Here is a 10,936-nt window from a genome sequence, read left to right as displayed (position 1 = left end):
TTTTCTTTTTTTTTAAATTTTTCAGCAGTGTTTGCATATAGCCCTCCCCATTTTATATTTCTACATTTTTAAAAACTGAGTAAGAGAGACAGCATGTCCATGTTTAGGGTTTCATGAGAAAGTCAACTTAACTTAATGGCCAGGGGTAGATGCAGATGACTCATTGATGAAATTAGCTAGGATTTGTACAGTGCTTTTGACTATTTATCTTGCATTCTCATTTCATCGTCTCACAATCACATTATCCCCATTTTATAGATGAGGAAACTGAGGTCCAGAGACGTAAATTAGCTTGTTAAGGAGTCATACACAGACTTGAACCCAAATAATATCAGCTGACATTTACTATTCTAAACAATTGCATGCAGTGTCTCATTTAACCCTCTTTAAAAAATTGTGTGGTAGGTTATAGTTACCATCCTCATTTGACAGATGAAGAAATTGAAGCTTAGAAGGTTAAATAAAATTGGTAAGATGCAAACCCAGATCTATCTCACTGCAAAGCTGCATCCAAATACAGAACAGGCCAGAGTGGGGAGTGGTCAGATTTACCCCATGCTCCACTGAGAAGCCTTCACCTGCCAAGCCGGGTCTGTGGATGAACTATTTCCAGACCTTGTTCATTCAGAAGTGCTGAGGCAGCCTAGATGGAGGTCCAAACACTGAGACGAAGGTGCCCAAATGACAAAGTGTCAGAGTGAGCTGCTGCCTGCTAGTCTCACCGGCTGAAAACTTGGGGACCCCCACATCCACAAGGATGCTGTAGGCAGAAAGAAATGTCTGATCAGCAGAGGTCCCAGCAAGTCCAACCACCCACTGCAGCCAACAATCGTGTGCGTGTCCATCCTCCCACGTGGGGTGTGGACCACGTGAATACGGGGTGGAAGCAGCTAGAACACGCCAATTCCTTCACCAGCAGCTAAGGGAAGCTCTGGCATCTCTCATCAGCCCTAAGCACCCTCCTCCAGACTCCTCTAAAAGAAAAGCTCCCACTTACAAGTTAATCAAAATCCTAACCATGAATGAGAAAGAAAAAAAAAACTCCATTAATTAAAATCTCAAGAGATGCCAATGGTAACAGTCTGCAGATGCTTTCTTGCTGTACTAATCCTTTCAGGAAACCAGACACCACCAAGCAGTATAAGGGTCACAGGTGCTATGATTAGGCCTGAGAGCATGTAGCTGTGATAAGTGGAATGGGGGGGGTTTAATCTTCCTGAAATCCCAAGCTTTGAAGGTAATTAAATAATTAATGAGAAGCAAAGCTTTCTCTGCCTTCCCAAGAGAGGTTAACTTTCCAACTATCTTCCTTGTACAAGAGTTTTTCTAAAATGCCTGGAGAACATAAGAAAACAGATATCTTCAGTCATTCAACAAATATTTATTGAGCATCTACTATGTGCCAAGTATTCTGGAAGGTACTAGAGACGCAGTGGGGAAGTAGATAATGTTTCTGCACTCATGATGCTTACATTCTAGAGCAAGGGGCGATGGTGAATGTGTCAACAGGTAGGTTGAGGGTGCTGTAGAAAAGAGAGCAAGGAGAAGAATGGAGGGTGAATGGAGGGAGATGAGATTGGAAGAGGTAGGCAGGGGCAAATGATCTAGAACCTTCTAAGGACATGGTAAGATGTTTGGATACTATTCTAAGTGATTGGGAAGACTTGTGGGTATTTTCGCAAGAGGTCATACAATCTGATTTCAATTTGTCAAAGTTAGCTCTGGCTTATAGGTGAAGAATGGTTATGGGGATGACTGGCAGGGATAAAGGGGACAAAAATATCCAATGGGACCAACAGTCCATGTTAGATCATATTGCCTCTGATAGAGCCCAATTTTCTATTGACTTTCCTACACAACTAGTTGGTATTTTCAGGACAAATTTTCTCTGTTGTTTGGCAGAGTTCCATCATTTCAGACTTTCTAGGGTCTTAAGGCAGTATTTTTATAAGCTGACCTAACCTTATATCCTTCTCGGGGCTCAGGGGTGGACCTGGAACAAGGAGAATTGACTATAAAGGATTAAGAATGTCAGCTGACCAGGCTGACCAGTGAAATTCTTTTTCCATGTCCAAGGTACATAGAGGCTGCATGACTGTGTCCTTGAAGTAGTACAGACACGCCTGCATTGTGATGTCCAAGAACTTTCCAAGGCGATGTTCTTCAGGCATGGTGAGCCTGTGGGCAGGGGACCATCAGTGCTATGAATGTGGGAGTGACAGGAGAGAGAGGCTAAAAAAATCTGTCTCTGTTTTCTGCACCGACTGTTCACATTCTCATTGAGGAACTGCTATGGTCTGAATGTTTGTGTCCTGTTAACATTCATATTTTGAAATCCTAACCCTCAAAGGTGATGGTATTAGGTGGGGCCTTTGGGAGGTGCTTAAGTCATGAGGGTGGAGCCTTCATGAATGGGATTAATGCCTTAAAAAAAAGAGGGTTCAGAGAGATCCCTCCCCACTTCCACCACATGAGGACACAGCAAGAAGGACCCAACTTATACAGAATTAGGGCCCATACCAACCATGCTGGCACCATGATCTTCGACTTTCAGTCTCCAGACCTGTGAGAAATAAATGCTTGTTTATAAACTACCCAGTCTATGGTATTTTGTTACAGTAGCCTGAATGCACCAAGACAGGAACTAAGGCTGTTTTTTGGACTTTTGGCCCATCGATGCCCTTATGTTCATAAAGAACAGAGGTGTAAGAGGTGGTTTAATGTAAGAAATATTGAAATTTTATTTGTCATCTCCCTGGATATGAAGTTTCCACTTATTTTTTGTTTCAGTGTCTCTTCTTCCACAGAGGGGGCCTTCTACACATAGATTGATGTCCCCAGGATAAAAGTGGAGTCTTCTAAAACTAGGATCTCATGGAGCATGGAGGTTGTCTTGTTCCTGATGGGAAGTAAATCTAGATTCACTTCTAGCTAGAAGGAAGCAGGCCAGAAATTCAGAATTGTAGGTCCCTGGGCTGGGTGGATATGCTGGAATGGGAACCATAAGCCTCCATCACTTATTTGGGCAGACAGAAAATTGGGATTTGGGAGGAAAGTTTTGCATCAGGTGCTCAGACCGAATAAATTCTCCCGCTTCTTGCTGAGATCCCAAACGCTCTGCACTCCGTCTACCAGGCTGCAAAGGACTCTCAGCACTGGACTCCTGGACCACATATTGACTGGAGCCACCTGGAGCACTTGATGACAATTCCATGCCACCATTCACTTTCTGTATTGCTTCCTTTCTTCTTTCCTTTTGTTCTTCTGCCCAGCGACACTTCTGTAATGCCAACACAGATTGACTCGAGCACATTTCCTTGGTGCCAAAACTGTAAGATGACAATAGAACAGAGAATGAGAACACAGATTCTTCAGTAGGTTCAAATCCTGGCTCTGCCACTTACCAACTATGTGGCTTTGAGCAAGGCTGAATTTCTCTGTGCCTCAGTTTCCCCATCTGTAAAATGGAGATAGGGCCTCCCTGGTGGCGCAAGTGGTTGAGAGTCCGCCTGCCGATGCAGGGGATACGGGTTCGTGCCCCGGTCTGGGAGGATCCCATATGCCGCGGAGCGGCTGGGCCCGTGAGCCATGGCCGCTGAGCCTGCGCGTCCGGAGCCTGTGCTCCGCAACGGGAGAAGCCACAACAGTGAGAGGCCCGCATACCGCAAAAAAAAAAAAAAAAAAAAAAATGGAGATAACATCTACCATATCTGGGTAGAGATTAGATGAGATTATATCTTTATTTAGATGAGATCAAGTACATAGCAGGCACTTAATATTTGTTATTGCTATTGTGGTTATTATATTGAAAGAATTGGGTTAAATAAGATGTAATCTCTCAGCAGGGACTTAAAATCTAGTATGTGAGGTAAAAGACACTTAAATAATTTTAATATAGGCAAAAGGAGGTAAACATTCTAATCAGTATGTGGGAAAATCACCATGCGAGCTATGGTGGATTAAAAATAACTGCAGGGCTTCCCTGGTGGCGCAGTGGTTGAAAGTCCACCTGCCGATGCAGGGGACACAGATTCATGCCCAGTCCAGGAAGATCCCACATGCTGCGGAGCAGCTGGGCCCGTGAGCCATGGCCGCTGAACCTGTGCGTCCAGAGCCTGTGCTCTGCAACGGGAGAGGCCACAACAGTGAGAGGCCCGTGTACAGCAAAAAACAAAAAAACAAAAAAACAAAAAAAACCCTGCAGAGCTAGGGACTAGCCCCCATCCCATGCCCCACCCCCAATCCCTTGAAACTAGTCCAGCCATGACCTTTGACCAATAGAATGTAGCTGAAATGACTCCAGGTGCCCTCCAAGTCTAAACCATCAGAAGTCTTGTGGCTCCCTCCTGATTTTCTTGGGATGCTCCCTCTTGCAACAGAGCCTCCATCTGAGAAATGCCACCTATGGGTGCTCCCATCGGCCCGGGCTAAGCATCAGCTGTCAGCCATGGGAGTGAGTCATCTTAGATGGTCCAGTCTAGCTAGGCTCCCAGACGACTTCAGCTGTACCAGCGCCCAGCCACACCTGTGATGTGCAAGAACACCTAGCAAAGTCACAGCATTTCAAGAGATAGTAAATTGTTGTTTTAATTCTTAAGCACTAAGTTTTGGGTCATTAGTTATGCAGCCAAAAATAATACCCATGGGAGTTTAGGAGAGAAGAGTCCATTTCCAGTCAAGTGATCTAGAAGGTTTCCTAGAAGACGTGGGATTTGAGAACGTCCTAGGAGAGAAGGAATGCGACAAGAGGCTCTGGAGAGAAAGTCATCCAGAGACAGGGAAGAGTTAAAGCAAAGCTTGGAGGCAGGCAAAGGCGGGCTGCATATAGCACCTGGTAAACAGATCCCCGGCTGAAGTGAGGCCCTGGGACAGATGGGTGAGACAGAGAAAGAGAAAACCAGAGCATCGTTCAGGGTCAAATCATGGGGACGCGCTCACTTTGTTGCCAGGAAGGAAAACTTGTTCCTTCTCTCCTGAGTAAAGGGGCTTTGTGGGAAACAACGGGGCCCCATGGGTAAGGGAGACAGGCGTCTGCGGGAAGAATGCAAACTGCAGAACAGGTGGACTTCCCCCAGAGACCCTGGCACTGGAAGGTTGCTCCGGATCCCCCAGTGGCTCTCTACCACCCCACCCCCGACCCCAACCGCACGCACAGTGACACCCTGAGCGCTCCACAGCCTCCGAGGTCCCAGGCACGGTGCTCTTGCCCCGGCCGCATCCATGTCCCCTCCACTAACTCAGCTCCAGCCACACCACCTCCTTGCTGCTCTTGGAAGAGCAAGCACATCTTGGGCTCAGCACTTTTGCACTGGTAGGTCCCTCCACATGGACGGCTCATCCCCCAGATATTCACATGGGCCACTCCTTCCGTTCATTCAGGGGTATGCTGCCTTCTTGGAGAGACCTTCCTTGACACCTAAATAAAAACAGTTGTCCCCCACCTGGCCCCCAGTCCTCTTGCTGGCTCTGCTGTTCTTCCCAGCACTTACTAATCCATTTATTTGTTTGTTTATTTATCTATCTTTCTAGGTAGTTAGTTATGATTGTTCCTTTAGTTTCTTTTAATCTGGAGTAACCCCTCCCCACAGTGTTTTGTTACGAAATAGATTTTTTTCCCTCCTCAGAATCCATTCCTTCCTCCTATGGCTCCATGATGCCAGAGCTTACTAAACCTCTTCTACTTTTTGGGGGGTGGGGGAAGAGGACTTTGTTTTTGCATAGACTTTATTTGGTAAAGCAGTTTTAGGTTCCCAGCAAAACTGAGCTGAGAGTACAGGGAGTTCCCATATACCCTCTGCCCCCATATACACATACCCTCCCTCACTCTCAACACCCTCCCCCAGAGTGGAACATGTGTTACAAACCATAAACATACATTGACACATCATTATCATCCAAAGTCCATAGTCCAGAGTCATGGTTCACTCTTGGTGTTGCATACTCTGTGGGATGGGACAAACGTATAGTGACAGGAATCCATTATTATGGTATCTTACAAAGTATTTTCCCCGCCCTTAAAATCCTCTAGGTTCTGCCTGTTCATCCCTCTCTGTGCCCTAGCCCCTGGCAAACACTGATCTTTTCACTGTCTCCATAGTTTTGCCTTTTCCAGAAAGTCATGTAGTGTGAATCATATAGTATGTAGACTTCAGATTGGCTTCTTTTTTTTTTTTTTTTTTTTTGCGGTAAGCGGGCCTCTCACTGTTGTGGCCTCTCCCGTTGCGGAGCATAGGCTCCGGATGCGCAGGCTCAGCAGCCATGGCTCACGGGCCCAGCAGCTCCGCAGCATGTGGGATCCTCCCAGACCGGGACACGAACCCGTGTCCCCTGCATTGGCAGGCGGAGTCTCAACCACTGTGCCACCAGGGAAGCCCTCAGATTGACTTCTTTCACTTAGGCTCCTCCATGTCTTTTCATGTCTTGATAGCTCCTTCTTTTTAGTGCTGAATAATATTCCATTGTCTGGATGTTCCACAGTTTATTTATCCATTCACCTACTGAAGGGCATATTGGTTGCTTCTAAGTTTTAGCAATTTTGAACAAAGCTGCTACAAACATCCTTGTGCAGGTTTTTGAGAGGACACTCCTTTGGGATTTTATGGGAAGAGTATGTTTAGTTTTGTAAGAAATTGCCAAACTGTCCCCATTTATTTTTTTAATCTATTTATTATTTATCTCCCCAACTAGAATACAAGCACCATGAAGGCAAGGACTTTGTCTAAAGCTTAGAATAGTGTCTGGCATATAAAAGGTGCTCCATAAAACTGGTAGAAACCAATGAATGAATAAATGAATCCCAGGCAGTACGTGGGCTTAAGGTACCTCGTTACTTCTCAGCAGCAGGGATTTGTGGATCTTGGTTTTCACTCTCCTCCATTGTGCTCCACTTCTTGTTATTCCCAGGCAATTCCTTCTCCATCTACTCAGCACAGCTTTTCTGTCACAGCTTCTGCTAACTAATCACCATGGCTTACTCACAGTTCCTCTCATGTTGCTACCGCCTCTGCCTGTGCATCTGTCCAACCTCTGCTCTCTCTGCTGACCTCCCAACTCTCCCTGACCTTCCAGCTAAAATTCCAGAGGCAGAGAGTCTGACTGGGTCAGCCCATTCCCCATTTAGGCAGAGATTTGGGGGCATTTGACTATGTTCTGGGTCTTACATACCTGCTGATTCAATCAGCCATGGCCATGGGCACAGAACATGGCAACCAAGACATAGAGCACTACTTTCATGCAGCAGAAGCCCATGGATGCAGCAGTGGCCTTTAATGGCCTGTTGACCAGAGCCTGGGGTCCAGGATGAATAATTCATCCTTTAGAGAGATACTGAAGGCTTCTGAGAAGAGCAGTGATTGACCAGATCTATGGTTTCAGAAAATAACTTCGGCTGCCCTGTAAATGAGACAGTTAGTGACTGAAGAAGATGACGCATGCAAGACAGGTTGGGCCGCCATGGCCAAGTGAGCAGGTGCAGCCTCAAACCAAGCCAGTGACCTTGAAAATGAGGAGGAGGGAGCAGAAGCATGTGGGTCTTGGACCTGAAGATGGCCGTCAGGCCCATGAGGCTGGAGTTTAGCAGAAAGGCTGCATCTAGACACCTGGAAATCATAAAGATACCAGTTAAAACTGTAGGGTGGATGGTGTGGCAAGAGATAAGCCAACATGGACATTTGGGGAGATCTCTTAGCTGTAAAAAACAGATCAAAGAAGAAAAACTTGACAAGTAATCTAAATTGGAAATATTTATCCAGATGGGTAGGGACTCAGAGAGTCACAGAGCCCAAGAAAAATAGGGAAGCATTTCCCCAGCTTACTCTCATATTCTCAAAAGCACAGGTCCAGAGGGTCCTGTATTAGATCTCGCCCCACTCCAAACCCCAAGCTTCTAGTCTGTTTTCCCGCAGAAGGTAATGATACTTCTTGGGAATCCACAATAGTCTAAAAATACAGCAGCTGGGCTGCAGTGCCACAATTAGTGGAGCTGCTGTCCCAGGAAACCCTCATCACATTTTGCTTAGATCAAAGAGCAGATTAACTTTGAGGTCTGTCTGAACTCTGCAAGACACCACTGGTGGTCTGCTTCCTGCAAGCATTCAATCTTCACATCCAAGGGAAGAAGGAGGAAGTGGCGGATAGGAGCCCAAAGCAATTTTTCTCTCAGTGACTGAGATGAAAATATGCACCCTAGGACTCCTGACATATTTGATTTGCATCCTATCTCCCTACGTCCCTTGAGCTCTCTCTCCCTTTACGTGAATACCTTCCCCAGACCCGAACCTCCTTTGGCATTCACAAACATTAGCACAGCTATGAAGCCCCAAGCCCTTCATCTATGTCATGTGTTGGAAATAAATGTGGGAATTTCTTTACCTATTAGGGCTCCTAATGGCATGCAACTGAAACTGACTCTGACTACCTGAAATCCAAAGAGAGTTTACTGGAAGCATACGGGGTGACCTGCAGAAAGAATACAACGAACAATCGAGAATCAGGCTGCAAGGCGGGAAAACAAGGGAAGCTCCAGGACCCCAGGCAAGCGGGAGATATGCATTAATCTTACCAGAACATTAGCAATGGAAGAAATCCACTACAACAGTGCTGTCTGTCCTTGTGTCACCATCCTCATGATTCTTATTTCTTGGAGAAAGAGAACAATTGGACCCGGTTGGAATTGAACCCATACTCAGACAACATGAACTCACTAACTTTGCAAGGCACTTTAGACTGATGGTGAGAGCGGGTCTCTGGTGCCTCATGGATTTGAATCCAGGCTCTACCACTTACTAGCCATGTGACCTTGAGGTAGTCCTTTTTGCAATGATCCAGCTTCCCTCTCTGTAAACAGGGATGCCTATCCTTGGGGATTGGTGAGTACTAACTGAGTAAACCTGTGAGAGTGACTGGCACAAAGGAAGTGTTCTACAGCTTTGTTGTTAATACTTCTAGGAACGCACAGGGTCCCTGGATTTACAGTCCAACCAAGAATGACAAGATAAGAGGTCATTCTCTGAAAGGAACCAGGAGCTATTATTAGGGGAGGCTGAGTGTCCACAAAGCAATTACTATCCACAGCCAATATCTTATCCCTCTGCCAGACTGTAGCCACCATGAGGACAGCAGACTCTCTTCTTAATTCACCGTTGCATCCACCAGCACCTGAGAAGTGCCTGGCTCAGTGAACCTTTGTCAAATACGCAAATGTTGACTGCTTCTTTTTTGTGCTCCTGATCAACCAGCACAGTGCTTTGCCTGCACACAATAAGTATTTGCTGATCGAATCTATAGGTCAGTGGGATTCTTAGAAAGGGGAAGAACATTGGGATCAAAGAGATGAACTTGTATTTAATAGGACTCAGTGGCAGGCAAGTGATGGTATAATGATGCTAATAAGCTATAGATGGACTATATTGTTTGTATAGATTAGTGTATTTGTATAGATTATAGGCTGGCTGCTGGCCAGTCTAAAACCTCTAGATCAGCATGAGGGGACAGAGAAACCACCAGGTACTTCCCTCATCACCTTGGAGAGGGGGTGGCTCATCTGTCCCACAGTGGCCCTGTCCCTGCCTTGGAGGCACTGCTGGTACCTCAGCAGGACACACTGGCACCCTCCACACTGGCTTTCAGAGGCTCTGAGGATAGGGCTCAGCCAGCCATCTGCCAGGCTTGCTCGCAAAGACAGTAGGATGTCATGGGGGAGCATATTCGATTAGGAATCCTGAGAGCTCAGTCCTGGTCCTGGCTCAGCCAATGGTGTGAGGTCTCTTGCTCTCAGTGACCTGATCTAAATCATAGAGTAATCCTTGACTTGGAGCTCATGGAGATGTTGAGCAAATGAAATCACACCTGTGGTGATTTCATCTGGAACTCCTTCTGTTTTAAAAGAGTCATGCACCACAATGTTCATTGCAGCACTATTTACAATAGTCAGGACATGGAACCAACCTAAATGTCCATCGACAGATGAATGGATAAAGAAGATGTGGCACATATATACAATGGAATATTACTCAGCCATAAAAAGAAACAAAATTGAGTTATTTGTAGTGAGGTGGATGGACCTAGAGTCTGTCATACAGAGTGAAGTAAGTCAGAAAGAGAAAAACAAATACCATATGCTAACGCATATATATGGAATCTAAAAAAAAAAAAAATGGTACTGATGAACTTAGTTGCAGGGCAGGAATAAAGAGGTAGACATAGAGAATGGACTTGAGGACATGGGGTGGGAGGGCGAAGCTGGGGCAAAGTGAGAGTAGCATTGCCATATATACACTACTGAATGTAAAATAGTTGGCTGGTGGGAAGCAGCCGCATAGCACAGGGAGATCGGCTCGGTGCTTTTCGATGACCTAGAGGGGTGGGATAGGGAGGGTGGGAGGGAGGCTCAAGAGGGAGGGGATATGGGGGCATGTGTGTGCATATGGCTGATTTGCCTTGTTGTGCAACAGAAACTAACACGGTATTGTGAAACAGTTATACTCCAATAAAGATCTATTAAAAAAAAAAAGAACCCAACTCAAACTGGCTTCAGTGAAGAGGAGACTTTACTGGTTCATGTTACTGAGAAATCCAGTTTGGGGCACAGTTGGCTTCAGGGGCTCAAACGTAGTGTCAGCATCTGATTTCTCTCCATCTCTCAGCTCTCCTTCTGCAATAATGTCCTCATTCTCAGTCTCTAAACCATGGTTCACAGCAGTTCCAGAGTCTCATCCCTTCAAGTTCAAATCCAGCCTCCCAGCAGCTGGGATAGACTATGGTTGGCTCAACATGGGTAATGTGGCCAGGCTGGACAATCTGGATGCAGCCACACTGGACAATCAGGCCTGGGTCCAGTGCCCATCATCCCCATGATGAGTGAGGGAGCTTGGTTAGGCCTGGTTATATGCATAACCTTCAGAGCTGGGAAAGAATAAGGATTGGGGTTGGGGGGAGA

The sequence above is a fragment of the Mesoplodon densirostris genome, chromosome 1, assembly GCF_025265405.1.
Source record: "Mesoplodon densirostris isolate mMesDen1 chromosome 1, mMesDen1 primary haplotype, whole genome shotgun sequence".
Classification (NCBI taxonomy): domain Eukaryota; kingdom Metazoa; phylum Chordata; class Mammalia; order Artiodactyla; family Ziphiidae; genus Mesoplodon; species Mesoplodon densirostris.
This window is presented reverse-complemented; position numbering follows the sequence as displayed.